This window comes from Triturus cristatus, chromosome 8 (genome assembly GCF_964204655.1).
Source record: "Triturus cristatus chromosome 8, aTriCri1.1, whole genome shotgun sequence".
In the NCBI taxonomy this organism is placed as follows: domain Eukaryota; kingdom Metazoa; phylum Chordata; class Amphibia; order Caudata; family Salamandridae; genus Triturus; species Triturus cristatus.
The window spans coordinates 189315829-189339378 of record NC_140591.1 but is presented as its reverse complement, the minus strand read 5'-3'; positions in this window follow the sequence as shown (position 1 = coordinate 189339378).

Sequence of the window (23550 nt, the reverse complement as noted above, 5' to 3'; positions counted from 1 at the left end):
ATGTATTGAATACGCTTGTCTGAACATCTATCATTTTTGAGAAATAAAAACATTCATTAATTGACTTTGTTTTCTTACCTTGAAATTGTTTTTTGTTTTTTTCATGACCAGCCTTAGTTTGAGTGTCAGCTTTTTTATTAAATGATACACTGTACATTTTGGAAGAAATAGGTAGAGTATTTTTCCTTCATTATTCATACAGTAGCTTGCCAGGCCTAGGAATGATCTTATTTCTGCCACATCTGACGGTGGCTTTGTATTCTTCAGCGTCTACACTTTGCTGGGATCAGGCCTCATCCCTTTTTCCGAGAATATGTGCCCGAAGAAGATCAGTTCTCTTCTCCCTAGCTCGCACTTTTCTCCATTTAGTGTTAGTCCAGCCTGCTTTAGTTGTTTGCACACTTGCCTTAGGGCGCTATCATGTTCTCCGTCCGATTTCCCAAACACTAGGATGTCGTCACTGTAGTTGAAACTGTTGTGCACTGGTCGTATCACCTGTCTTATTGTCTCCTGAAATATTTCGGCCGCTGACGAGATACCAAAACTGAGCCGTTTGTATCTGAATAGTCCTAGGTGTGTGGAGAATGTCGTTATGTACCTTGACTGTGGGTCCAGCTCTAGTTGGTGATACCCTTTGCACAGATCTAGCTATGAGAATCGGCACGCCCCTGTCAGCCGGCTGATCATGTCGTTCAGATGAGGTCCTGGATGACGTTCCCTCGATATTGCAGTGTTCGGTATTCTCATGTCCACACAGATCCGTATTTTGGACGTATTTTTCTTCGGGACTGCCACAATCGGTGATACCCACGGTGTCGGCCCGTCTGCAGGCTCAATTATGTCTTGCTGCAGTAGGTTGTTTATTTCTTCTTCCACTTGCGGTTGTAGGTGAATCCGCACTCTCCTGTGATGCTGTGCCACTGGTCTCACCGCTTCGTTTATGTGTAGGGTAACCTGTTTGTCTTTTAGCTTCCCCAGTCCCTGCAGTATTTCTTGATATTCTTGCAGTATTTCTCTTTTTCTGTCATGTGATATGTCATAGCCAACAGCCCCATGACTTGTGCTGTGACGTTGCTCAGCAGGCAGGGTGCTGGGATGTCCCCTTTCAGCACGTGTATCTCTTCTTGACATGTCATGTCCTGATATGTTAAAGTTTCAGTGAACTTGCCCATGTTTTCGACGGGTGTCTTTGATCCCCACGTGAACACATCTACTTTTGATGGCGATAACGTTGGCTTTATTCTAATCTTCATGTACTCTGACATGCACATTATGTTGCATGCGGCACCACTGTCTAACACAAATTTTGTTCTGTGGCGCCCGACGTCGATGTCTACTGTGGCCGTCTTTTTTATTTGCTGTTTCTCCACCAGCTGGATGTGTTCCTGCTGTCTTCCTTCTTTTGGTGTGTCGGACATGAGGTATAGCCGTGCTTCTCTCCCAGCCGTCGTCTGTTCGTCCGACTCTTCCGACGAGCCTCTCTCTGCTGTCTCCATGTGTCTGGCGTGTCTGGTGCCTGTTGTCCTTGGTCTGGCTGTTCGTCCCCTCTCGTTCCTGAATTGCCGGCTCATGCAGATGCTTGCGAAGTGGTTGTCCCTGTTGCATTTTCTGCATTTCTGGCCCATTGCTGGGCAGGTGCCAACGTGTGGGAAATCAAAGCCGCATCTGTAGCATGTGACCGCTTGTTTCCTGGGATGTTGTTGCTCCCTGTTGTCGTTCCTTTTGAAATTTTCCATCATCCGATGTGCCATCGCTGTTCCTTTTTCTTTGCCTATTTGTATTTGTTTGGCATGTTCCGTGGCCCGTGCTTCTGTGCGGGCCATCGTCAGTATTTTCCTAAGTGTTGTTGGTTCTTTTAGGATGCGTGCTCTGAACTCTACTGACAAACACCCTACGATGAGGCGCATTCGTATTGCTTCTTCATTGTCAAATTTATCGAATTCGCAGTATGTCACGAACTTCCGCAACCTTGTCGCGAAGTCATCCATGCTCTCTTCTAGTTGCTGGCATGCTGTGTGGAACGTGTATCTTTCAAAATCAATGTTGGGTTGGGGGTCGAATTTCTCCGTGAAGCACACTTTCGCGCCTTTGTAATCTGCAGTTTTTTCACTCGGTAGTGTCATCATTAAGTCTTCTATTTCGTCTCCCGCAAGGTTGACCAGCAGATCTAATTGTTTGCTCTCTACGACGTTCGTTGCGCGCATGTATCGTTCAAATTGTCGTAGCCATCTCTCCCATCTGATGCCTGCTTACGGTTCCGATATGTTGAATGGCAGTGGCCTGCGGAACACAGCTTGTGTGCTCCTTGTCTCTTCGTCACCCATATCCTTCCTTTCTTTTCTTTTATTTATTTATTTATTTGTTTCTTTCCTCTTCCTTCTTGTTCCTCTGGTGCTATTTTTTTTCTTTGGCACCTTTTTCTTGTCGTTTTCCTTTTATTTAGACCTTTTTTGGTCTATTTTCCTTTTTGCCTGACTTTAAAATGGCCTCCCGGCCTTCCTGTGCTGCTATTGGCCCAATTTGCCTGACTCCAAGATGGCCGCCGCACTCTCACACGATTTCGCGCTGTTCGGGACTTTGCCTGACCCTACAAAATGGCCGCCGTCTATCTTGGACGCTGATTGGCTCAATTCGCCTGACTTTAAAATGGCCGCCTCCTCTCGCGAGAGAGCGTTGAAACTCACTCGCGGGAGGGATTTTAATGTTTCCTTTGGTTGCTTCGTCAGTTTCAGTATCGCGCTGCTCTTACTTCTGTTAGCAGCGCCGGGGTGGGCTCCCGCAACGATGTTCTTTTTCCTGCTGGGCACTTCGGACCAGGGTGGGCTCGTGGCTCCGATTTTCTTTCCGCGACCGGGTGGGCTCCGACAGTCGCCGCGACGCGTGGATTTTGATCCCGCCTCGTCGCCAGTTGTCGCGTCGTTTCGCTGCAATGATCACCACACAGCCAGGTCAGTTTCTAATGCTTTATTATATATATCGTTTGCAGCCAGCATGCTGCATGTCTTGTCTTGGTCCCTGCTTCCTGTGTTCTGCCCCTTGCCCTCTCTGACCGGAACTGGTGTCCGGTGACCTCTCCTGCCCTCGTCTGGTTTCTAGTGCCCTATCTCTCAGGACACTACATCTAGGTACTCGATATGCCCCTCTTTAGGGAAGCAAGCAGAAGCAGGACACTGGCAATCGCTTCAACACCTTGTCTGGGGTACTAAGCGCTATGTAAATGAATGCAATGTCATTTAATTTCACTATAAATGGAATTGCAATTCTAAAGTGTGTCAGTGCAGCAGCCATAGTAAGGAAATACATGTACACAAGTGGAAAAGCACTGTCTTGGACATAGTACAAAGTCATTAAATAAAAAGTGCATCAGTCAACTCTCACACACACATCGCATCTGCAGAGCTGTAAAAACTGTATCTGTTCGTGAAATTCCAGTAAACCCACATTCCCAGCATGTGCACTTTCAGTGTGATGCATGTGGTTCAACTTCAACATCACACACCTCCACAAATTGAAGGCCTTTTTATGAGTTTTGGAGGTATTGTTTCGCAGCAGAGCACACACACAGCCCACGGTATCACATATTCTTTCCTGGTGCCTACGCACAATAATACTGCTCTAAACTGCTCATCACTGCATGGCAGGTTCAATGATTCCTTAACTCACGGGTTTTTCAAAGGCGCTTGTTTCTTTCTCTTAATCGAGGGTCATCCAGATCCTATGTGGGCTGCAGGCGCATGCACTTAGAAACCTGTAGGCCTTGAAACACATCAGTGAGGAGGAAATTAGTCGACAATGGCGTTACTTCGCTTCACTAGCAGCAGTGATCACTTCACGACTTTAGAAATTGTATACAAAATGCATTGAGCTGGTTTCTTGAATGTCGTTTGTATGCAAGGGCATACCTCTCAAACAATTTTCAAGCATGCAACTGCTCAGGGAAGTTTGCATATTATGATAATGTACGGCAAATGGGGATTTGGCAAGGGAGTACCTATATCCTCATTTTCTTTTTTGGACGCATCTCATTTTCCTTTAAGGAAAACGGGCTGCATTTAAAAAGAAAAAGATTGCTTTATTGAAAATAAATGGGCATCAGAATAAAGAATAAATTACACCCACAATAGCATATTTTTGGGCATCTGTTGCCTGGATCGATTCCGAAGCAGATTTCTTACATTCCAATTCCAAGAGTCACTAAGATCTTACATTCAACGCGCCGAATTTCGGAAACTCTGCCTGCCTATCTGCCTACTTGCCGTGAGGGGAACGGCCAGCAAGGGGCCCAACAGCATCTCTCCCACCACCAGCGGGTCTGCCGTGAGGGGAACGGCCAGCACGGACTACAGCTCCCAGCAGTCCTCGCTCACCCCAGGCGCTTGCCTTTGATGTCAGCAGGCAGCGCCGGGGAGCTTAAGAACACAGCAGGTGCCCCGCAGCGCGGGACGTGCCGAATTGCGGAAACTCTGCCTGCCTATCTGCCTACTTGCGTGAGGGGAACGGCCAGCAAGGGGCCCAACAGCATCTCTCCCACCACCAGCGGGTCTGCCGTGAGGGGAACGGCCAGCACGGACTACAGCTCCCAGCAGTCCTCGCTCACCCCAGGCGGTTGCCTTTGATGTCAGCAGGCAGTGCCGGGGGAGCTTAAGAACACAGCTGGTGCCCCGCAGTGCGGGACGCGCGTGGGCGGCGCCAGGGCGAAGCCCGGGCGAAGGGCGGGCCCGTCAGAGGCCGAAGGAGGCTGGGCTGGGCCTACCCTCTAAGCTCCATATTGAGGTGAGTGCCACTGAATATCATGGGGAGACGTATAGTCACATCCGGTTTAAAGCCCACAACTACTAACACTATAGAAAGCATGCTCGAAAAAGCTGTTAGCATGGTCTCATCAGAGATTGAACTGACTGAGAGGAGACTTTCTATGGGCCATCCGGTGCCCCTATCGCATTTGCCCGGAGGATTTGAGCAGGACAATTTAATCGCCCCTCTCCCATTATCACCCAATGTGCTAATTATAACGTCTAGTAACCAAGAAATGCTGCCCGGGGGCCCTGAGACTGACAAGGACAACGTAGTAACCCCCAATTGCCAGTCATGGCCTCAAGCTAATGTTAGCATTGGAAATTCGGCCCTGGCAACCAAAGCAGCGGGGGGGAAAAGGGAAGAGAGGCACGTTAAAACCTACCGTCAGCAAGAGGAACCAACCCCCCCGCTCAAAAACGAAACCTACACCTTTGAGTTTATGGAAACGAGGTCCTTCCGTTGTATCTGTGAGCCCTGCTGAGCAAACAAATGACAGTATTTTAGAACTGACTGCATTAGAAGCAGCAGTTAATTCTACTCATACACAGACTGAGCACACAACTGTTCATGGCACCTGTGAAAGGTCGGGAGATACTCTAATTGACACTATAATGGACTCTGTTTACGATCGTTTAAAAAATTTGTTGGATAAACAATTTAATGCTCTTTTTAAACGCCTGGACAGATTGGAAAATCTGGTTAAGAAACCGGATACTAATAAAAAAGTTGTCACCATTGCTGATAAAGTTAGGGGGGAACAGCATTTAAAATCATTGGAGACAACTAATCAGGCCATATCAAAGGAGAGTAGTGATCGTACGTGTCCCGCTCCCGCCGATAACACTGCATGCGAAAAGTGTGGCAACCCTAAGAGTAGTTCCCTTCTCGAACTTACCCCCAGCACGAGGCTCCCGCCAAATGCAGCACTTGGCAGCTGGATCAATAGTAGTACTTTATCCCGAAACTTAGCACCACCTACTCCTGTGCCAACGGCCCCGGTACCCACAAGCATGGCAACTGCTCCACATGTCACCTCTCTTACCGAAAAGCGGGCTGAGAACCCAGCGGAAGATGTCCTTTACCTGTTTAGCTGGTGCCCCTCCTCTGAAAAAAGACCAATCAGAGTCTTGGGAACAACTTAAGAATAAAAGTATTGACTGGCTATCTAAGTATAAGGGCCTAGGGATGGTAAACGCCAATTAAATCTTAATGGTGCGACGCGTAGGATGGGTAGGGCCCTCAGAGAAGAACATCTTAGGTGACTGTATAGTTGTAAACTTCAGACGTCCCTCTTTGGTGAAATGGTTATTAAGAGAACAAATCCATCATAATTTCGCCCCAACCCTTATACATTCACTACCCCTGGGCTCTTTTTATTAACCTTCTCCAGGCACAAGCAACCTCACTTTCCCGACATATACCACACAGAACCGGTTTACCGTTCTTTCTAGTCTGGATAGCCAGGACTGACTATTGAGTCAACCACCGAATACTGTCTCAAACTCAGTTGTACCTCTAACAGCATGCCCAGTTGCCGTTGAATCTAGACCCCTCGATTCTAACTTAAATGTGTTAAGTTGGAATATCGCAGGTTAAGATCTAAACTGAATTCCAGAGAGTGGGTTGACCTAGTCAGTAAATATGACATTTTGATGTTCCAGGAGACATGGTGCACATACGATCTGTTCCTTGAAGGATTCGTATGTTATAATAGCATTGTACCCTGTCCCAAAACAGGCCGCCCACGTGGGGGGTTATCAACATGGATAAAGGACTCAGCTGGATGCAGCACAAAACCCCTGGTGACAAACAATGAAAACTTTCAAGCTACGGTCTATTCACAGGGGGATACAATTTGTTTAATACATTTTTATAATAATGATTTTACATCACTACTTAATAGGAATTTTTTTAACTTGTTCGAATTTATTGATAAATTAGAAGATGAGCACAGGCACGGTAAATTGGACGGAATTTGTCTTGGTGGTGACTTTAATGTCAGATTGCACAGCGGCATTGAGAATACAACCATCACCCCGGCTAGAGTTAACCAATGTAAAAGAGGGGAGGAACTCCGCAATGATACATCTTCCCGAAACCTAATTAACGGAATGGAAAAGGCAGGAGTTGACTCAATTAAGGGCCCACTGCCTACCTACAGAGGACGCGGCTGTTCATCTATTATTGATTATGTTTTTATATCATCCTCATTTGTAAACTTTTTTGCAAAGACTGAGGTTTTATGTACTAGCCAAGGTGACCATAACCCAATTTTAACAACTATTAGACTTCTTCCCAAATTCACTACTCAAAGGAAAATAGGGGTTAAACATTTGGACGTATCAACCGACAAACTCAGAGTGATTTGGAAGGGCATAGACAACAAAGCACTATTTGCACATATGATAAAATCTTATCCTTTATTGGTAGAGACTTGTCTATCAAGCAGCATTTTGGGCGCAGAAATTATTGAGGCCTTTAGTGGCTTATGCGCTGGCATTAAACATATAATCTCAAGACCGGCCACTAACTTAAACCAGAATCCTAGATGGTTTGATGGCATATGCTCACGGGCTAACAGAGACCTGCGTGAAGCTTTAGCAGCTACACCCAGGGACATAACCCGAGTTAGATCTCTGAGAGCTTGCTACAAGAAAGCAACTAAAACACGCTCAGATTAGATATTAAGAGAATGCTGGGATAACCTTGCTAGAGCTGCCTCACTTAAGGATGCAACTGGTTTTTGGAAAGAAGTAAAAGCCATGAGGTCTATGGGCTCAAACATTACTCCCATTAGCTGTAATATATCTAGCGAACTATGGGAGGAGCACTTTGCCAAAATTTATACAGCCCCCATAAAGATCCCTAATAGCCGTTTCAGCTCCTCAATTCTAAATGTTGCCATAAGTGTGACCGAAGTTGAGGATGCTATAAAACAAAGCATAGGGAACTAAGCGCCAGGTTCGGACGGGCTACCGATTGACATTATAAAACAGGAACCAGATTTTTGGGCCCCCCCTTTTATGCAATTTTTTTAACAATTTGACCAATACGGCTATTCCAAGTACCTGGTCGACTAGCATCATTGTGCTCATTTTTAAAAAAGGCGACCGATCCCATCCCAGCTGCTACCGCTCAATTTCCCTAATAGATAATACCCTGAAAATCCTGGGCAGAGTTGTGTTCAACAAGATTAGGACTTGGGCGGAAGACAACTAAATTTTAAATCGTTGCCAGCTGGGTTTTAGAAGCAATGTCGGAACGGTCAAACAGTGCTTGAATTTAAATCTTATCCTGGGAAAATATACGATTGCTCAAAAAGTTCCACTTTACCTGGGTTTTATGGACTTAACCTCAGCCTTTGATTTCGTTAACAGATCACGCCTATGGGAGGTTCTTTTAAACTATGGGTTGGACGAGGTTTTGGTCCATTTCTTGGCACATTTGCACTGGGATCTGAAGGCACGGGTAAGGATAAATAATGACGCAGAGGTTTCCGGGGACATTGCCATTGGCAGAGGGGTTAGACAAGGGTGTGTTCTAGCCCCTCTACTTTTTATTCTTTATATAAATGAATTACATAACTCTCTGTCCAAGTTGTCCAATGACATACCAAAAATTAATGGCAAATTACTTCCCGTGCTTTTATATGCTGACGATGCGGTACTCATGGGCCGCACCCCTAATGCACTTCGCACTTTAGTCTCGGGGTTTGTGTCTTTTATGGCCGAACTGGACCTTTGCACTAATTTAAAAAAATCTTACATTATGATGTGTGGGCCGAAAAAACACAGCAGTAATTTTATATCGTCGGGTAATGAATCACTAATATGTACAAGCACTTTTCCTTACTTGGGTTTAGTTTTCGCAGAATCAGGTTCATGGCAGGCCCATGTAGCCCATAGCAGAAATACATTTTTTAAGGCGGTCAATTCTATAATTAATCTTCGGCAGCCAAAAGAAGTAGAGGTGGTGTCATCTTTAACCCCTTCGGCGCTCATGACGGAACGGTTCCGTCATGAGCGTCGGTTGGCTTGTGCTCATGACGGAACCGTTCCGTCATGACCACGCCCGCGCAAGCAGCGCTCAGCACAGCGGGGGAATCCGCCCCGCATGGAAGGGGTTAATCAAGATGTACAAATCGCAATGTGTACCAACGGCCACCTATGGTGCTGAAGTTTGGGGGTACTCAAAATGTAGCGGGATCCAAATTGAGGAGAATAGATTTTGTAGAAAAATTCTCGGGGCTCAAATCTCTTCTCCAACTTATATATGCCACAAAGAATTAAATGTACATTATGTGCAGGATTTCATTAGGTCTCACCCAGCTATATTCTGGCTAAAAACATGGCAGAACCCCGCTGCGACCTTAACAAAAGAGATAATATTAGACTGCCTTAAATGTGACAAAGGTGGCAGTATACCTTGGCTTGCCGCAGATTTAAAATAGTTTAGCCAGTGTGAAGCTGGAGCATATTTTCTTACACCCACTAGCACTGGAAGGCACAAGTGCAAAATCACTCAGGGGGGTGCTTTATGATTTGTACCATAATGAAAGACAGAACATTGAGTATTATAAACCATCGATTGTTAAATACATGCCCCTTCTGGACGCACTGAGCACCCAACATCACATGCCACAGAATTTTCTTAGGAAGAACATAGGAAGATGGAAAAGAAGTTTACTCTTCCGCCTTAGGGACGGTAGCATAAATATTCACTCTGCTTCCCGATAGGATTTAATAGTAACCTTGAGCAGTTGTGTTGCCCATGAGGCATTGGCAGTAAACAAACACTGCTACATTTTTTACTTTTTTGTAAATTTTATGCTAGACACACAAAATTGTATCTAACTCCCTATTTTAAAGCATGGGCTATTTCTGATTTCAAATTAGCATATTCTGAAATCTTATGGTTAGGAAACGACGATCTGATCTTCCGGGTAAGCACGTTCCTACAAGCTGCAGTCCGCTCACGTGCTTCTATGAACGAACCTTAATGCTCTACAATTTTTGTAATATTTCTGTCTGACTTTTGCACGTTATTGCACTTTACTTGTAATATACTGCTGAATTTGCACATCGGTCTAAAAATTTCACAACCCGCTAATAATGCTACCACATCCCATAGCCCGTCCAACCTTTTTATTTTGTTTTTATAAATTGTAATTCTGAACTTGTATTGGATGATATGGTTTATTCATAAGTTTTAAAAATTGTACTGTATTGTTGTTGGTAGTGATGCACTGTGCTTTTATGGATATTTTTATCCAAATGAAGATTATTTATCTATCTATCTATCTATCTATCTATCTATCTATCTATCTATCTATCTATCTATCTATCTATCTATCTTACATTCGACTCATACCTTAACACATAAGACAATGTATACTGTGCAATGGGTAGAAACATCTGCACAATTTGACTCTGAAGTCACAGGATGAATCTGTTTTATGTATGACCGGAGGCCTGGGGTTCTTTACGATTAACAGTCTATGTGTTTGGTTGACAAGACAAAATGTTGTTATATTTACTTTTCAGCATCTGGTAAAGCCTCAGGCTGAGAAACTTTACCTATTTTTTGGGCAAATAAGGCAAAGAAGAAGAGGCACCAACCTCCTTTGTTGCTCTTGCTCCTCTACAACACAGTCAACAACCCCAGCATTTAAGGTAAGGAAACTGCTGCTATATTTTACATTCTAGTAGTTAAGGTCTTTGTAAGTTGTCTACATGGTGGGTGGCATCTACAAGCACCAAACCTCATACGTTGTACTTTGATTTCATTACAAGAATGGAGCCTGCATTATGCATTATCCTTTAATGCAGTCTCCAAGCAGCCGCATTACATCACAATAATAAGTATTCCAGAATAGAATATTGTAAATACATAAAGGGCATGAGCCAAGTATAATCTGCCTCTTTTAAATGCGGCTTTGAGCAGATAAGTACTCTACTTCTCTTACTTTAAACCTTCATTTAATGATTGTTCATACTTGATTTTATCATGGGTTAATTCCCCTCCCTTTCCCCACTATTTCTGCCTCCACACCAATTTCCAATTTACAGAAATTCCCCAATCCCCCTCGTTATTAAGCTGTTATTCTTCATTTAATCTAACCTCTCTTTTTCAGGTCCGGTAAGTATTTGTATTTGATTCACCATATATTTTACAGCTTTTTCTGCTTTAATCCTTCATTCATTTTGCAGTTTACCACCCTCTCGCCTCACCTAGCGAGTTATTCCTTGCAAATATTTACCTTGCAAGTATACAAATCTTAAATTCATCCATCATTTAAAATATTACCCCGTAATAGTGCTCGCTCCGTTTTCCAAAACTTGAGCCGACGAGCACTGTTTAACTTTAGAGGAAGGATCCTTGGCAACAGCGACGTCGCGCACTCGCATTGCCAAGGTACCTTCCTCTATTACTCTATCAACAATGCCTGCATCCTCTCGCACTCCAAGCGCGTGCCTCAATTGCATGGCAACGCGGGACAGCGGCTGATCGGGAGCTTTTAACGATAGTTACTCGCTCAACTCCCGATCAGCTGCTTCTGCTTCCGCTTCTACTGAGCAAGTCAAATCTTTATAAAAATTAAAAAAAAAGAGAAGAAGGGGCTAAGGTTACTCCTTTTTTAAAACCTTCAATACCAACAAAAAAAAAAAAGAAGGGCTATCTTAATTCTTTGGATATTAATTATTTATTATTATTCACCTATAATTGATATATTTGAGGTTTTTTTTTTTTTTTTTAAAGGTTTGAAGAAAGATTTTTATTTTTTTTATTTTTTTTTGAAAACCTTTATTTACACATCGAATATTCACAGTCATGGGCCTACAACCGCATGGGCCGGCCGCTAATGTAAGACAATAATACAGCAGTCACTAGAGTCGGAGCGAGCCGCACGCATAACGGCCGCAGCCGCCCACAACTGAACATAGTACTACAGAAAGGTTTCTTATTAACTATTTTATAAAGAAAACAACAAAAATAAACTTATACCAGGCAAAAGAACTCCATGAATAGGGACTTGCTCTCTCATGGGCGGGGGACAACAGCGACAACTCAGCCAGTTACACATATATTCGTGTGAAGAAGGGGGCAGGGGGGGGGGGGGGCGGGAGATGAGCGGTCATCAATCCCGCAAAGCGACCAGGAACATCAAAGTCAAGGGGACATCGTCACGTCTGGTGCGACCACCAAGGGGGGGGGCGCAGATATTCCCCCGATAGGAATTCCAGGGACCCCACATCTTACTCCATGCCCTAGGCTTGCCCCTGGCCACGTAAACCGTCTTCTCTCGGAACATGCACCAATCCATGTTTTCTTTCCATTTCGCAACTGTGGGGGGCCGGCCAGACCCCCAGAGCTGCGCAATGTCCCTTTTAGCGATCATGTTGCCCAAAGTCACCCAGCGTTCCTGTGCCACATCGCAGTCAGTCGGTTCCCATACATTCAACACACATCGCCGAGCCTCAGGGAGCAGCGCCACACCCGTAACCTCCTCCATCACTGCATGTACACCAGTCCAGAAACGTATCACCTTCGGGCACTCCCACAGAATATGAAGAAAAGTACCAAGCAAGCCACAACCACGCCGACATAAACCATCATCTGTGTAACCCATGTGAAGCAAGCGGGGACCGGTGATATAGACCCTATGTAGTATCTTCAACTGCACAAATCGAAGGCGAGCCGGTATAGCCACCTCCTTCGGTGAGGCTATGGCCACGACCCAATCCTCATCATCCAATTCTAGGCCATCAGCGACCCAGACCTCTCGCAAATGCGTGAGGAGGTCCGCTCGAGTATTAATCAGTTTTTTGTAGATCAGGGAGATAGTACTATCTGGCAGGTAACCATCAAGCAAACGATCTTCCAACGGGGAGGCTTCGGGGACAGCTGCAGGATTTGGGAAAGCGGAAAGTAGCGCATGGCGCAGCTGCGCATAACGAAAGAACTCCCTATCGCTCAGCTTATATTCCGTCTGAAGAGCTTCAAACGATTTAAAAGTGCCTTTCGTCCAAAGATCCCCCACACGACTAATTCCGATCAAATCCCACTTCTCAAAGCCTTTCGATCGCCATAGACCTCCCAACGCCTCCGACGCATACAGTGGAGTCGCACGAGACAGACGGCCCGTCCATCCCGTAGCAGCGGTGGCGCAATGCCAGGCGCGCACCGTATTTTTCGTAGGACCGGTCAATTTAGCACTTCCCTTCGTAGAGTAAAGCGCCCTATTGAAATCTCTGCCCGGCAACAGCAGCCTATCCATCTCATACGCGGGGTTCACCGCCGGGCCGTATGTCCCATGATTCACCGCCACCAACTGGGACGCCCAATAATATCGTCTAATATCAGGGAGGGCTATGCCACCATCATACCACGGTAGGGTCAGTTTAGCGAGAGCAATGCGCGGCCTCCCATCCCAAACTAGCTGCCTCTGTAAGCTCTCTACCTCACTAAAGTATCGGGCGGGCACCACGTCCAGCGTATTCTGCAATGCATACAAAAAGCGTGGAAGAGACATCATTTTGAATAAGGCTGCCCGGCCAAGCGGCGATAGCGGGAGCCTACGCCAACGAGCTACATCGGCCCGCAGCCGCTGGAGCGGGGGCAACAGATTCAGAGCATAACGGACCGCCGGATCGAGGGACACGTGGATACCCAGATATTTAAATCCAGAATGTGAAATCTGAATCGGACAGCCACGCGGGAGAAGAGGGGGGTCGCCAACCAGCAAATAAACACAGGATTTCACCCAATTAATGACAAGCCCCGAATTGCGACCGAAGGAGTTCAGTACATCAAATAGCACTATCAACGATTTCCGCGGGGATGTGAGATAGAGCAAAATATCATCTGCGTAGAGTGATACGCGATCCTCAAACGTCGGTGTCCACCGAATACCCGTCATGGAGGGTTCCCACCGGAGCCACGCCGCCAGGGGCTCCAACGCGAGAGCAAAGAGAAGCGGGGACAGGGGGCAACCCTGCCGCGTGCCCCTGCCAAGCAAAAAGGGGGCAGAGACTCTGCCATTCACCACCACCTGCGCCAGTGGTTCCACGTATAACAACTTCACCCATCCAATGAACCCAGGTCCAAAACCAAACCTAGCCCGTGCCGCCCAGAGATACGGCCATTCCAGCGTATCAAACGCCATCGTGGCGTCCAGTGACGCCAAAATGGCAGGCTCCCGAATAGAGTCAACTCTCGCGAGGACTCCATGGAGGCGCCGCAGGTTCAGCGCGGTGTTGCGATGCGGAATAAAACCAGACTGGTCCGGATGTACCAGGTCACCGATGACTTTAATCAGACGATTAGCGAGCACTTTAGCGAGAATCTTAGGTTCGGCGTTTAGGAGTGAGATAGGCCTATAAGACGCACAGCAATCACGCGGCTTGCCCTCTTTATGGAGCACCACAATGGTCGCTAGACGTTAATCACGCGGCAGGGCGCCGGCCTCTCGGGATGCAAGAAACATCTCGCGGAGATGGGGCGCCAACTTATCTGGACGAAGCTTGTAAAGCTCGATCGGAAGGCCGTTAGGGCCGAGAGCCTTTCCTGAACGGACCGAGCGAATCGCCGATGCCATCTCATCGTTTGTAAGCGCCGCGTCCAGCAGTTCTTTATCATCGACCGAAAGGCACGGCAAAGCAATATCTCGCAACAATTGACAAGAGTCCTCTTCTGGCCTCTCCGAGACCGGAGAGTAGACGTCCCGCAAAGGGTCCGCAAAGCAGCCCACAATCTCCCTCGGATCCGTAACACTCACACCATCAGCACGCACAATCACCGGGACCACACGACTCGCTCGTTCTCTCCTCTCCAACCATGCAATCAACCTTCCAGCCTTGTCACCAACATCATACAAGTGCCCCTGTTGCTCCCTACTAGCGAGCTTAGCAGCATCCGTAACCAACGCCTTGTAATCCGCTTGCTTCAGGCCAAGGGCATGGAGTTTGTCCCATGTGACCCCCCGCCCGAGATCTTCTTCCAAGTCAGTTATGTCCGACTCCAGGCGTACCACCTCCTCAGTTTTACGCCTCTTAGCATGGGAGATCAAAGATAGGGCCTGCCCACGGATGACCACCTTGAAAGCCTCCCACAACATTACGGCCGAGGAGACTGAACCCTGATTTTCCTCGAAATAGCGGTCCAGAGACTTAACCAAAAGGGCACGAGTCGTGGGGTCATGCAAATACCAGGGATTAATCGGGGCCACCCTCCCCTCTGCCCCCATGGCCACATCTAAATGGAGCAGGACCGGGGAATGGTCAGAGATGCCCCGGGCCAGATGTCTGACCTCCCCGATCATTTGGGCTTGGGCGGCCGGCATCAGCACATAGTCCAATCTAGATAAGGAGCCGTGGACGCCAGAGTGAAATGTAAATTGGGCGAGCCCCGGATGCATTGATCTCCAACAGTCCACAAGCCCCATAGTGTCGATAAAGCCACCCAGCCAAGAGTGCGCCCCGGGGAGGTCTCTGGGAGGGTGCCGATCCTCTCTACCCGACACCACAGAATTGAAGTCACCACCCACCAGCAAGAGGCCCTCCGGGAGCCCAAGCAGCAACCCTCCCAAGTCCGCAAAGGTAGTGGTTTGCAACCCCGGATGAACATAAACTGAAACCAAACACCAAGTCTGTCCTTCCCACCGGCCCACCAACACCACGTAGCGCCCCAGGTCATCATGTATTACCTCATCAATTTCCAGCGGGAGAGAGGATCGAACCAAAATGCCCACCCCTCTGGAGCCTGTTGTAAAACCAGAGTGGGCCACCAAACGGTAGCCCTTTCTATTCATAGCATGGCATGAGTGTCCCACCAAATGCGTCTCCTGCAACAGAACCACATCAGGAGAGTGACGTTTCAAATATTGTAGCACCACCCCTCGCTTCAGTCGGTCCCCCAAACCATTTACATTCCATGTTAAAATGCGCAATCCCCTACCCCCCATCCCCACAGCAACGGACACCCCACCCACGATGAGAGCTAAAAACAGCACACTGATTGCCTGGTACAAAACGAACACCACACAAAAACAACAACCCTACCACCACCCCCCCAACTCCCGCTACAAACCCCCCCACCCTGCACCCCTGCACAAGACCATAAAGCCACCCCAACTCGCAGTGTGCCTGTCGCCCCCCCATGAACCTACTCTACGGAAAGAAAGAAGAAAACCCCTCCCGAGGAGGAAGAGTCTCACCAGATACCCCGCAGCCTCCCAATGATGAAGGAAGGGTAATGCAGTCCTAGAAAAAAAAAAACAGTACATCAAACCCAAGTCGGGGGTGAGCCCAAAATTGTCAAGGAACCACAAGTCATTCGTTCACCCTTGGTCTGCTGATCCACCACCCACATCCGCAGCTCGTTCCTCCCCGGCGTGCCGACGGTGCAAGGTGTCAAGCCAGTCCTCAACCGCCTCGGGCCGGTCGAAAAAATGAGTCCGTTCTTCCAATTCAATGCGTAACTTGGCCGGGAAAAGTATAGAGTACTTCAAGCCCATGTCCCTCAGCCGCCGCTTGACAGTCATGAAGCCCATTCGCTGTTTTTGCACCGATTATGTAAAGTCAGGATAGAAACTGATATCCGCATTGTCATATTTCGTCGGGCCATGCACACGGGAGGCCTGCAGGATTGCGTCACGGTCCCTGAAGTTGAATACCCTGGCAATGATAGGTCGCGGTGGGGCCCCAGGCCTCGGCCGGCCCCCCGGGACTCTGTGTGCCTGCTCCACCGTGAAGAATTTGCTGAGGCCTTTCGGCGCTAATTTGGTCAGGATCAGATCTTCCACAAAGAGATCGACCGGCCCATCCTCCGACCGCTCCGGCACACCGATAATGCGTACGTTATTCCGCCGGGCCCTGCTTTCAAAATCCTCCAGTCTCTTGGCAGAGAGGTCGCTGAGGGCCCGCAAACTACGGATCTCCGTCTGCAGTTCCGAGACATCCGTCTTGAGGCCAGATGACGTAAGATCGAGTGATTTGACCTTCTCACTAGTTTTCGACAGATCAGCCTTAAGTAAGTTGATATCGATCAACACGGTGTCCAGCTTGTGGGCCAGCGAGTCGAATTGCTGGCCGACCGAGGCCTTCATGGCGTCGATGGCACCCATGACGTCTTGTAGTGTCAATTCCGTCGAGGGTGATGGGCCCTCCTTGGCTGTATCTGAAAGTCCACTCGATCCGGGAGATCCCTTCTGCTGGGCATAGCGGTCCATGTTGTTCGCTTGCACGTAGCTACCCCTCCGGGGAGCTCTAGACTTGTGCTTGTCGCCGTCCAGCCGGGTCGTCATCACTCAGCAGGGAGGGCAGCTCCAGTACACTGGTTAGACGCAGCACTCACCCTGGGGAGTCCACCTGACTGATGGGCAGCCCCCTTGTCAATGCCACTCGACCGCTACAGCTTGGTCCAAACTCCGAGCGACTGTGAGCGCCTGCCACCAGACTCGTAGAAGAAAGCCAAAAACGAAAGTGAAACCAGGGAGGGGATGCCAGCCCAAGACCCTAGTGCCGTTGTTGTTCAATTGGAGCTCGGGGACAGTGCCAACCCAAGTCCGGGGTGGCGCCACGGAGCAGGCCTCTTTCTGGAGCACAGGATAAGTCGAGTTCCCAAAGTCCGATTTAAGTCCCGAAAACGGGAATCATCTCCGCTTCGGTTCACCAGTAATATTCTTTCAGAATAACAGGATTATAGCCAGGATAGACGTGGGAGGCCGCGAGGGTCCCGGGAGCCCTGTGCCTACGCGTCCATCTTGGTTGCGCGCTAGGCTCCTCCGAGGTTTTTTAATTCCTAATTTCATTTCAATGCTAGGCTCTTTCTACCCTTCTTCTCCATGTCTGATTCAGATTCAGATGATGGATCTGCCCCTACAGCCAATATTGAGCATGAAGCTTTTAAAAAACTCCGACATCTGGAGATGAAAAGCTGTATGATTGACACTATTAATAAAGTCATGTCCTCTAAGAGATCCCTCCCTTCAGAGGCTGAAACAATTCATGAGATCCTTAGTGACGACATTAATAATCCCAGGGGTAAAAGATTGAAAAAAAGCAATAACATAGAAAAGTTAACCCCTAAGAGCACCTCTGGAGGTCCTTGCTCCTCAAATAATTTTGGAGGTCTTAGCACCTTACCATTTAACGGAGGTCAATGCACCTAATTCTCCCTAGGTGTCCCTCGCGGCACAACATATTCAGGTGTCCCTAGCGGCACAAAATATCCGGGTGTCCACAGTGGCACAAAACATCTGAGTGCTCATGACTCAATGGGAGACAATGAATTTACTAATCTGAATGATGACAATGCCTCTGATACCCCTGATGAATACATTCTGGACTTAGATGAGGTAGACGACCAAGACCTTTTTAATATTGGAGATGCTACATCATCTTCCAAAGATATTATTATCAATCCTCTGGGTGAAGAAATGTTCTCACCTCTAAATCTTAAACACCCTAGAAGTTCAGAATGGTACCCTCAAGAACACGTGGCCAAATTGATTAATAAATGGCTCAGATTCCCATTAGAACCTCATACTCGCAACATCCTTAGAGCAGAATGCTCTAGACCTTCTATTGAAAACGAAACATGTCAAACTCCAAACCTAGATCCAGAATTGATCAAATTCCTATTTAAGCTCGGTTGAGATCCTAGAAAAGGAATGGAGAGATCGCTTAAAGGCTGCCAAGACCGTCTCCTTGACGTTCTAGGTCCTCTATCCAGGATTATTGATGCAGCAGAAGACAGCCATGTAAATGGTACTCCACTCGACCTAAACCTGATCAGAGGTTGGCGCCAGAGGGCTCTAATCCTTCTCGGCAATGCTAATGCCAGCCTTAACGCCGAAAGACGGAGAGTTGTCTTGACCAAAATCAATCCTAAACTCTCTAATATGGCTGACAAAGAAACTTCAGAAAACCCTAAAGGTCTCCTTTTAGGCGAAGACCTTATTAAAACTTTGGGTAAATATGTTTCTACCTTTACTGCCCTAGACAATGCACAACAAAACATGCGAAGGGTCTTCAACCCGAACCTTTTTGGGAGGGCCGGAAGAAGGGGCCTCTCTTTCGGCCGTTTCAATCAAAGGCCCTTTACAAGATCACGTGGTGGCTTCGGACGAGGCTTTCAACAAACCAACAATCCTCAGTTCTACCCCCAAAGAGGGAGAGGTTTACGTTCCAGAGGCTATAGATCACGTGGAAACTCCTTCAACAACAGCAACCCAAGTAAGTGCTCTTCACTTTTCCCCACCCCCTTCTTTCCCTCCAAAGGTAGGAGGGAGACTCAGATTCTTTTTTCAAAAATGGAAACTAATTACTCAAGATCCTTGGATTTTAAATACTGTCAGGGGTTTTACAATAGATATCTCAGAAATACCCTCACAAAGTTTTCTCCCTTCAATCATTCCAGTTTCTTTAGATCAACAAAAGATAATAGAAGAAGAAATCTCTTCCATGCTGCAGAAAGGAGCAATAATAGAAGTTTCCCTGGAAGAACTCAGGTTCATAAGCACCCTTTTCCTCGTAAAGAAAAAGGTCAAAGGGTGGAGACCAGTTATAAATCTAAGACAGCTGACCAAATTTCTGATTTACCGACACTTCAAAATGGAAGGAATCCATCTTCTCAGAGACATTCTCTTAGAAGGAGACTGGTTGGTAAAATTAAGGATGCCTATTTCACAATTCCTATGGCCAAGATCCATCAACCCTTCCTTCAGTTCCTCTGGAAAAATCGTCTTTATCAATTCCAAGCCCTTCCTTTCGGCCTTTCATCGGCCCCCTGGTGTTTTACAAAGGTTATGAGAGCTATCACTTCTTATTTAAGAGAAAGAGGCATCCGTCTGATTATTTATCTAGACGACATCCTTTTAATGTCTCAAGAGCTTTCTCAAATTTATCAGGATCTCAAGATGGTAATGGACCTATTGGAAAGCCTAGGCTTCATCATCAACAAAGAAAAATCGGTCTTGACTCCTTCAAGGTCCCTGGAGTTTCTAGGCTTCACCGTAGATACTTCCCAATGTCTTCTCTTACTTCCTTCCAAAAAGATTGCCAAAATCAGAAAGGAAATTCGTCACGTCTTGAAACAAAAAGACCTTCCCCTAAGAGAGCTAGCCAGATTACTCGGTCTCCTCTATTCCTCTATCCAGGCTATTTTTCCGGGACCTCTAAATTACCGGGCCCTACAGAGAGTAAAAACAAGAGCCCTAAGATCCGGCCTATGGTACGAAGACCGGATTTCCCTAGATCAAGAAGCTCAAGCGGAACTGAAATGGTGGCTCGACAACCTAGACACTTGGAATGGGAAAGCGATCTTCGGTTTGAAACCAGAATTTATTATAGAATCAGACGCGAGTCTCCAAGGCTGGGGAGCTTGCCTCCTCAGTCAGAACACAGGGGGTCTCTGGTCCAAAGAAGAATCTTATCATCATATAAACTACTTGGAACTGACTGCAGGCCTTTACGCCCTGATGAGTTTCAGACACTCTCTCCAGGGAAGCTCTGTCATCTTAAAGATGGACAACATTTCCGCAGTAGCCTACATAAACCGACTGGGCGGTACCAAATCTGCGGATCTATCAAATTTAGCCAAGAAACTCTGGATGTTTTGTCTAGAACACAAAATCTCCCTGAAAGCAGAATATCTCCCCGGGAAATCAAACTTCTCCGCGGACTGGAACTCAAGGTTTCTCTTAGACCGCAGCAATTGGAAACTGAATTCTTCAATCTTCAGTTCCCTGAACCAAATTTGGGGACCGCTCGAAATAGATCTTTTTGCGAGCAGACTAACCTTTCAACTTCCCAAGTATTTCAGCTGGATGCCAGATCCCGGTGCTCTAGCAGTGAATGCCTTCCTTCAATCTTGGAAAGGACTCAAAGCCTACGCCTTTCCTCTCTTCGCAATGATCCAAAGAGTTTTACAGAAAGTGAGACAAGAGCAATCCTCCATCGTCCTGCTAACTCCCTTTTGGCCATCTCAAGCATGGTTCCCCACTGCTCTAGAACTAACCTACAGGATCCCTTTCCTAATCCCTTGCCAAGATTATCTCCTAACAGACATAGATGGCGGAAGTCACCCCCTAATCCAGACAGGGAATTTGAACCTTCTTGCTTGGAAAGTGTCAGGAGATCTAACGAAATCTCAGGCCTTTCGTCATCAGCTGCAACTCTCCTTAGAGAGTCATGGGCCCCAGGTACTCACTACAGATACAACAACATATGGAGAATCTGGGTTCATTGGTGCCTGGAAAGGAACCTGGATTCCTTGGAAGCACCTAGTGTAGACATAGTAAATTTTCTTGTTGAACAATTCGACAGAGGTCTCAGCTATAGATCCATAAATTGCTATAGATCAGCTATCTCAGCTGGCCACACTCTAGTCAATGGTAAAACTGTAGGTAAAAATGTTATCGTCTGCAGGGTTATGAAAAGTATTCGTCTAAGAAGACCCCCAAGACCCAAATACGAATCTCTATGGGACGTAAATGTAATCCTAGATCTTTTTACTAACTGGCTGGATAATTCTCTCCTTAATAGAAAAAACCTCTCTATCAAACTTGCAACCCTCCTATGCCTAATTTCCTGTCGAAGAGTTTCTGATGTTAAGGCTTTAGATATTTCAAATATATCCTATAACATGTTTGGTGTTAATTTTCAGATTTATGGAAGAACTAAGACCATGTCTGATTCTATATTCTATCCACGCTTCGATTCCTGTCCTAAACTTTGTGTAGTTGATTGTATGAGAGAATATGATTACAGAATGTCTACCCTTCGTGCACCTAATGTTAAGCAATTACTCATTTCATTTGTTAAACCACACAAACCTATATCCTCAACCTCCATCGCTAGATGGGTTAAAACTGTCATGAGTCTAGCTGGTATCGATCTAAGAAAATATCAAGCTCACTCTGTTAGAGGTGCTATGGCAAGTAAGTCTCTTTGGTCTGGAGGTAAGTTAGACGACATCCTCAAAGCAGCAGACTGGTCTAACGCTAACACTTTTGTTCGACACTACTGTAAGCCTATCGAACATATGTCTGACGTAGTTTTACAAAGCTACCAACATGCATAATGCAGCCTCCGTTCTTGTAATGAAATTGCGATTCTCATATTACCATGACTAGAGAATCTGGATTTCATTAAAGACACGGAGGCTGACATTATCCCTCCCATCCCTCCCTGGGATGAGTAATCTGATTTGTTTTGATACATTAAACGTATATCTATCGCATAAGATTGTTTAAAAAATGATATTTTATAATTCACAATGTAAATTGTTTCTTCTCACTTGTACTTTCTATTTCTCGCAATAGCCCTTTTCAACTCTATTTTTCTTTACAGGTAATTCTTCATAACTCCGACACACTTGGATTCTTCATCTTCTTCTCTTCGTCTCTTCTTGTGATGAACACCTCAAGATCATTCTAAAGCTGTTTGGACATTTCAATGTATTTTGTTTTTTCCTGTTTATGTTACTTTATCTTTTTATCCGCATTTATAGAGGCAGATTCTCTAGTCATGGTAATATGAGAATCCCAGTTATTGACAGGTAACTTTAACATTGGTAACACCATGAATACAGTAGAGCAACTATTTGCAAAGCAGTTCATTGAACTGAAACGTGAAGAGAAACTGACTGTAAAACAATAGGATCTCACCGGCCAGACCTAAACCTACAACAAAGTTCCCAAGACAGAGGGAACATTTATACACACTCTTTCTCAAACACCTGGTACCAAAAGTTGATTGGCTTACAGGGTGTACTTCGACAAATTCTCTGTTCTGCTTCCCCTGCTTGCTGTTTGGTGGTGAAATTCCTTTGACAAAAAAAGGAGTAAAAGACTTGAAGCATTTGTCAGATAAAGTAAAGAAGCATGCACAAACAAAAATACATATGGAAAACCTGACGAGACTGGGAATGTTGGGAGACACACCGATTGAAGCCCACATAAGCGACGCATACCGCAAAAAACATAAAGAAACACAATGAAGCAGTTGATAGGAATAGACACATACTATCAAAAATAATTGATTGCATTGGTTTCTGTGGTGCTTTTGAACTGGCATTTTGAGGGCTTGATGAATCTCAATGTTCCGCAAATCCTGGTATATTCAGAGGCCTTATGGATTTAATAGCAAGCATAGACCGTGAAATGGAAGCACAGCTAGCAAGTGCTACAGTCTTCAAGGGCACCTCTAAAATAATACAAAATGAACTGCTTGAGTGCATGCTAGAGATTGTAAAAAGCAATATCATACAAGAGTTGAAAAACACCGACTTTGTAGCTGTTCAGGCTGATGACACCACTGATGTGGCCACTAAAACACAGTCTGTACTGATCTTTTGGTACCTTGACAATGACAGCAAAGTTGTGGACAGGTTCTATGGTTTCACACATTTAAGAGACTAGTGCAGAAAGAATTTCTTAAGCTATTCTACAAGAACTAAACTTGATTTTTCCAGAGCAGCCTCAAAAACAACAAGCATTGGCATAGCCAATAGATCTCGCCTGTGGGACCTTATAAGTGTTTAGCCAGAGCTATTGGCAAAGTAAAATACCTGACCTTTTGGGCCATATAAAAGACGGCTTGTATGACTCATAAGTCCCTACACACGTCCACTCCACGGTATCCTGCTGACAAACGTAAGATATCTGGGGGCACTAGACCATTGAGAAATGCTGAAGCATGGCTACTACAACACCGACCTTTAAAAGGAACGACTCACGGTTCAGTACTT